The sequence below is a fragment of the Zalophus californianus genome, chromosome 8, assembly GCF_009762305.2.
Source record: "Zalophus californianus isolate mZalCal1 chromosome 8, mZalCal1.pri.v2, whole genome shotgun sequence".
Lineage (NCBI taxonomy): Eukaryota > Metazoa > Chordata > Mammalia > Carnivora > Otariidae > Zalophus > Zalophus californianus.
In genome coordinates, this window is record NC_045602.1 from 134120499 (window position 1) to 134128028 (window position 7530).

Consider the following 7530-nt stretch of genomic DNA (forward strand, 5'->3'; position numbering starts at 1 on the left):
AAGATAGATACATGCATGTTCCTGGCAGTGATTTCTTTGTTTGCTTTTAATTGTGGGGGAAAAGGTCCTTCCTTGCACTTACTGTGTTTACGCTCTGACATGTGCTGATTTTGAAGAGGCTGACACATCCCACTCAGCACCAGAGGGAACACAAGAGCAATGTCACAGATGGTCCTTCACAAAAGTGGCTTTGAAGGACTCTGTTTATCAGCAAAGGAAAGGCTTTGTTGCGTGTGTGCCCCACCCTGAAAAGACTGGGTGGCCAAATGGAGGAAACTTGGAGCTGAAATTTGGGAGAGCCCGGGACTAGGCACGGCTCTAGGCTCGTGTGACCCTGAGCGAGTCTGTCACCGTCTCTGGGCTTCAGGCACACGCCGGTACGAGTGGCAGAGCTTGACTTGGTGGGTGTTTTTTAACCCTTGTCCGTGTCCGTGGCAGTCACAGGTAGCCACTGCTTCAGCACTGTGGCTCACGTGGCACAGACCCCACCTCCATATCAGCCACAAGGCAGGTGCCTGGCCCACACCTGACCATCTGTGGATCCTCCACCTCTTGGGCACAGTAACCATATCTGTGGCCCAAGGCAGCCCAGGGAGACCCCATACCTGCTCTGGAACCACGGAGAATCACAGGCCCTCGTGCCCCAGGAACTCTGGTTACCAAGCTGCCGGGGCTGCAGGAGGGAGGAACCAGTGTGTGTGAGGATGAAGCCATCATCAAAGGAAGCAGGCAGAAGAAAGAGAGAAGACTGCTGTTGTTATTATTTGAGCACCTGCATCCTACTATGCCTGAAGCTAGTCCTAAATCTGGTCTTTCGGTTACTGAGCTACTGCCATTTATAAGCAACAGCATTCTGACAAATATTATCAATTCCTCAGGGACCAAGGGGGGGGGGTAGAAGTCAGGTGGGGGTTGGGGGGAGAAGGGCAGAAAAGTAAGAACAGAGAAGGACTCTAAGCTCCAAGCTCAATGAGACCAGCTCCGGTGTGATCCAGTGTGCATACTGGGTTTACATATAAGATCAGATTTGCAAAAACAGCTGAAAACAAAGACAAAGCACTAGAGTAGATGATCCAAGGAAACCTCTGGTCTGCCCTTGTATTATACTAAGGGTAAGGGTAAAGCAAGCAGAACTGCAAGGAAACATTTCTAATTAAGGGATGAAAAGGAAGGTAGAAAACTGGACAACCAAGCCAAAGTTTCCAGTATGCTGGGCCAGCCATTTCCTCCTCAGTGATCCCTCCATCTTTAGATGCACCTGTCTCGAGCACTGCTCTTATGCTATCATCACTGGAGAATATGATGATGTTAACGCAATCTGCGTTTTCTTAGCAGCCAGATTCAGAGGGAAAGACATGCCCATGTCAGGCAGATGATCTGAGAAACGGCCGGGAATTGCATGGATCTCAGGAGTCTGGGAACAGACGGCAAAGAGCAGAGTGTCTGCAGAAGGAACAAGAAGGGTCTGGAAGTCTAGTGGGGACAAAATCTGAAATGCCTGTGGTCACCAGTGCTTGGAGCAATGGATTTGCCCTTTGGGGGTGGGGGCAGCAACAAAGTGCTGAGTCCTACCTCAAAGTGGTCCCAGGGCATGGACTTGGGGTGCCCACAGCGGGGAGCAGGAAAGGTTCAAACTTTATTCATGTCTGCCAACTCTTCCCATCCCTCATCCCCTCTTCCCCTCCCCTAACTGGGAGCACTGTGAGGAGGCAGGCTCCAGCTGACTTCCCCAAGTCCAACCCAGTCCTGGCCCAAAGCAGGCACTCGGAAAACATCTGAGGAGTGAACGAACGGATGTGAGCCTACAGTCCCTCATCTTTAACTCATTCAAACAGAGCAATGTTGTAGCACAGGGCCCAAGGTCATGAACTTTAGAAGCAGGCAAGACCTCCTGAATTCGGCCCAGGGCCCTGCTTCTCACGGCCTCTCACCTGAGACAGTAATTTATTTCTGTTTCCTCACCAAGAAAAATGGGAACACTCGCACCTAGGTCAAGCATGGTTGAGACGTTTCAATGAAATAAAACTAGTAAGACGCTATCGTGGTGCTTGGGGCCCATCAACATCATTCCCACTGCTAATATTATCATTAAAGAAAATTAGTGGGTCATCTTGTTCCATTCTGGGCACACCCCACGGGGCTTCTCAGACAGGAATATGCACCCACAAGTCCCGGGGGATCTTGCTGAGCTGCAGATTCTGATTCATGGTGCTGGGGTGGAGTCTGGAGCTCTGCATTTCTAACAGGTGCCAAGCTGACACCCTTGCTACTGGTCTCAGAACCACACCTCGGGTGGCGAGGCCTCCCACGACTGAGACATCAGAAATAAGGACAAGACAATTCTCCACAGCTGAAAGTCACAGTTTAAGGTGAATTCTTGACAAAATAATATCATTGATTCCATCCCAGGAGGCCAAAGGAAAATCAAAAGGGATGGTGAGCAGGTGAAATCATCTTGATTATTTCTTCTTAAGGAGTCATTTCCCAGGCCCCCTTCTAGCACAGGCAGCCTCCCCCCACAGAGCAGCCACTTGTCTGGGATGAAATGAAGCAAGCAGGTGAGTCATTGGCGTGGCAGACATGGGCAGGAGTCCCCTGGAAGACAGTCCGCTTTCTGAACACCCACAACGGAGACAACTGCATCCATCAGAAAACTCCAAAGGCAGTAAAAACAGGCTGAGTAGCAAGCAAGGCTGTGGTGCCTCCGGGGAACAGAAAGGCAAGTAAGGGTGACACAAGACTTCTAGAATCATCGTCACTGGTTCTACATGAACCAGAAGCACTCAGAGCCATGGTTCTCAATTTTGGAGGCACCTGGCAAAACTTCAAAAATTCTGATTCTGGGTCCTAGCCACCAGAGAATTTAATTGTCAGGGAGTGCAGCCCCATGGCACAGATTTTTTTTTTTTTTTAAGCTCCAATGTGATGTTTTGGGTATTTGGAATCAGGTCAGGATTGAAATGCCATCAGTCCTGGGTGATGCTCACCCCTCTGCGCCTAGAGTCTCCCATCTATGAAATAAGAATAGAAACTGGCCTCAGGATAATGGTGAGTGTCACAGATAAAAAGTGCAAAGACTCTACTCAGTATATGGCAGTCATTCCTGGGCGTCTTCTTGCCTGAATAAGACCTCATCTTCTTTAACTTAGATCTTACCTAAAGTCCCGAGCCAATTTACCAGTCATCCGCTTCGCAATTTCTTATTTTCCAAAGACGTTAGGCTTCAAATATCCCACTCGGCACATACACTGCATACTCCCTTCTGAGCCAGCCAGTTCTCCACATCAGCATCTTCTCTTCCACCCTCACAAATATTGGTTGAGTGTTTAATATGGACCAGCTACCACACCTGGGGCTGGGGAAGGAACACTAAACATGACAGCCCTGTCTTCAGGAAGCCTGGTGGCAAGTGGAGAGACTGCCCTGGGACAAGCAAGGTCCAGATTCCCTTTCAAAGTGAAAGTTGGCAGGAAAGGAACACACAGCTCCAGGCAGATTGATCTCTTCGCTGTGTCTCCATGGCACAATCACTCAGCCATTCCGTGCCTTGGTTTTCTCTGTAACATGAATGGCTCTTGTTCTCACCAGCCACCCTTGAGTGGGTAAGTGGGCCAAAAAGGTACTAAGGAACACTCCATCAAGTGGATCCGAAAACTGCTCCAGTCTTCCCTCCCACAGTCAGATCCCTTCCCCAACAAAGGAAGAGAGAAGGAAGCAATGGCAAACAAAGCAAACAAGCCAGGCCAAAGGCAAACAAATTGTTTTGTGTGCACTAGAGCTCAGCCAGAAACACTTAATAAGGTCAGAATTTGCTCCAAAACACTTAGGAACAAGAGATAGCATGTTATTCTCATTTTTAAAAATAAAATTCTGGGGTTGCCTAGGTGGCTCAGATGGTTAAGCATCTGCCTTCGGCTCAGGTCATGATCCCAGGGTCCTGGGATCAAGCCCCATGTCAGGCTCTCTGCTAGGCAGGGAGCCTGCTTCTCCCTTTCCTTCTACTGCTCCCCTTGCTTGTGCTCTCTCACTCTCTCTATCAAATAAATAAATAAAATCTTTTTTAAAAATAAATAAAATTCTGATGACTTCTATTTATTCCAAACATAAGCAGAGTCAAGACTCTTACAACTACTGCGAGCAACAAAAATTCATCTCACACTGGCTTAAGAAAAAAAAAAAGAGGGAGGAATGAATTCATGCCCTGCTACATCTAGACACTGAAATGATGTCATCAGAAATCTCTGTCTCTAGAGACTAATTTCCTCTCCTTTGGCTTCTTTCTTAGGCAGGTTTTTTTTTTTTTTTCACATGGTGGGCCCAAAAGCATGAGACTCTATTCTTAATCAGCTCACTCCTCCAGTAGAAAGCAGCTTCTCTTTCCCCATGGTCCCCCTACTCATGTCCCACCACCCAAAAGAGAAGAGAACAAACTTCAGGCCAACCAACTTAAATCAGACACCAATCATCGAATCTGTTGCTGGCCAGTGCCTTCACTCAGGCCTGGATAGACCCCCAGCCGGCCACAGGGACCCCCTGTGAGCGAGCTGGGTGCTGCTTCCAAGATAAGCAGGCACACCAGGCGCTGTCCACGGTCTCTGGTCTCTCGCTCTGCAGCCCTGCTCCTCCAAGTACTCTCAACTGGCTCCTCTGGGGACTCGATCTGCATGACCCACAGTTCTTTTGTTTCCCATAAAATATACCTGCTAGTTCCTAACTAACTCTTCAGTGCATTCATTTTAAGCTAATGAAATATTGTGTAAAGAGTCTATGCAGAAACACAAATAAACATGATAGAAAAGATACTGAGTAGGGACGCCTGGGTGGCTTAGTCGGTTGAGTGACCGACTCTTGGTTTCCGCTCAGGTCATGATCTCAGGCTCATGAGATGGAACCCCACATTAGGCTCCATGCTGAGTGGGGAGTTGGATGGAGATCCTCTCCCTTTCTCTCAGCCCCTCCCTGCCCCAGCATGCACTCTCTCTCTAAATAAATTAATTAAATCTTTAAAAAGAAAAAAAGAAAGAAAAGATACTGAGATTTTAACTGGGTGGTCCTACAAGTTTGGTTTTCTAGTTCTTACTTTCAAACATTCAAGGGCTAAATGGTTTGCTTCTCACCCCAGTCTTGACCTTGGTTTCAAAAAACCATTAGTGGGAAGCTTTGACCTTTCTGGGCCTTGGTACTCTTCAACACTAATCAAGTTGGATGTGTCTTACAAATCAGACAGAAATATAAGTAGACAGGGGCACCTGGGTGACTCAGTCGGTTGGGCATCTGACTCTTAAGTTTCGGCTTGGGTCACGATCTCAGGGTCATAGGATTGAGCCCCACGTCAGGCTCTGCACTCAGCGGGTAGTCTGATGGGGATTCTCTCTCCTTCTCGCTCTGCCCCTCCTCTGGCTCCTGCTCATGCGCTCTCTCTCTCTCTCTCTCTCTCTTTCTCCAAAATAATAAATAAATAAATGGCTTTTTAAATAGAAATGTAAGTAGACAGTATCTTACCTTTTAAAAGAGCGGTATAAAAAGGAAAGGAATGGACCATTTCCTTAAATATCACTTCCATTTGGAAACTCCCCTCTTCCCATCACAACTCACATACATAGTTCAACTATTATTAAAATAAGTAGGCTATTCAAGCAAATGTTCTAGAAGCATTATTAATAATAGCCAAAAAGTGGGAAAACCCACATGTCCACCGACCGGTTGAAGGGATAAACAAAATGTGAAATGTTTCAGCATAAAAAGAAATGAACATATTTACAACACAGATGAACCTCAAAAACATGATGCCAAGTGAAAAGAAGCCAGACACACAAGACTCAGTTTTGTGCGATTCCATCCATATGAAACATCTAGAAAAAGGCAAATTCATAGAGACGGAAAGTAGATTAGTGGCTGTGTGGAGCTGGGGGCAGGGACGGAATGAACTGTAATCAGGCACAAGAGATCCTAATGAGGGAACAGAAACACCCTAAAACTGGATTGTGGTGTTACTATGCAACATAATAAAAAGATTGATATTTGGTCTTTGTCGCTGGTTCCTGGCACAGGCTCCTAAAGTCTTTAGAATCTCTTGCGTGATGAGAGTGAATTTTGTACGCCAATGAGAAGAGCTGGTGGGGATGGGGGACCCTCAGATAGCTTTAGGATGAGGGCTGGTGGCCAGAGAGACCAAGGGCATGATCAGACGGTTGCAAGTTTCAGCCCCAGCCCCAGGAAAGAAAGAAGAGCTGAAGACTGAGTAACTCACCAATAACCAACGATTCACTCAAGTCCTGCCTCCGTAGTGGAACCTCCATAAAGACCGCTAAACGGTGGGGGTTCAGGGAGGTTTGTAACCATATCAAGGACCTGGGAGGTCGGCACACTCTCCTTCCCACATACCCTGCCCTGGGCATCACTTCTATTTGGCTGCTCCTGAGCTGTGTCCTTATGATAAACCAGTAATAGTTAAGTAAAGTGTCTTCCTGAGTTCTGTGAGTCATTCTAGTGAATTATCTAAACTGAGGATGGGGCTTTGGGAACCCCAATTTATAGCTGGTCAGTCAGAAGTGCAGGTGACAATCTGAGACTTATAACCAGCCTCTGACCTGAGGGCACTATTATGGGTGAGCCCTTAACCTAGGGGTCTGCACTAACTCCAGGCAGTCAGTGTCAGAATGGAACTGAACTGCAGGACACCCAGGGGATGTCCAGAGAGTTGGCAAATTGGTTGGTATAGGAGAGAAACACACACATTTCATGCCAGAAATGTTGTGAGTAAAAACGGTTCATTGCACAACTGAGTAAAATTACTAAAAATCACTGACTGTACACTTAAAATGGATGAATTTTGCAGTATGTAAATTACATTTCAATAAGGTTGTTTAAAAAAGTAAACCTGCCAGGAAATAGACAAATGACATGAGGTGTTGCACACGTTGTCCCAAAACACAACGTTCAGGGACCCAGCTACCTGTATTGGCAGGAAGTCCAAACTGCCCCCCAAAGATACCCCAACACCCTCTATTTTCATTAGTGTCAGGGAGGGAAGGGTCAGTCCTGCTCATGCCTTTCTGCAAGAACAAATTAGACGCGTGCCCTTTAAGACCAAGGATGAGCACAGTGTGGAACCCCACTCCACCAACACTATGCCCCACCCCACAGCGGCCCAGACCCCCACTACCTCAGGGACCAGACCCCTTAACCTTACTCAAGCTGCAAATTCTTGGGGCATAGACCTCCCACCACAGCAACCTACACCCAGCACTTCAATGTACTCCCAGTTCCACGTCAGACCCAACCCCCAGGGGTCCTGCCACTCACCCACTATGCAGGTTGCCAGATTTAAAAAGTAGGGGATGCTCCGTTCAATTTTAAGTTTCAGATAAACTATATTTTTTCAATATAAATATATCCCAAATATTGAATGGGACATATTTATAATAAATTATCGTTTATCTTGCAACCCTCCATAGGGAATGAATGAGATGGTTCTAATGAGATCTACTTTTATTCACTACATCTGGCAACACTACCCCCACAGCTATT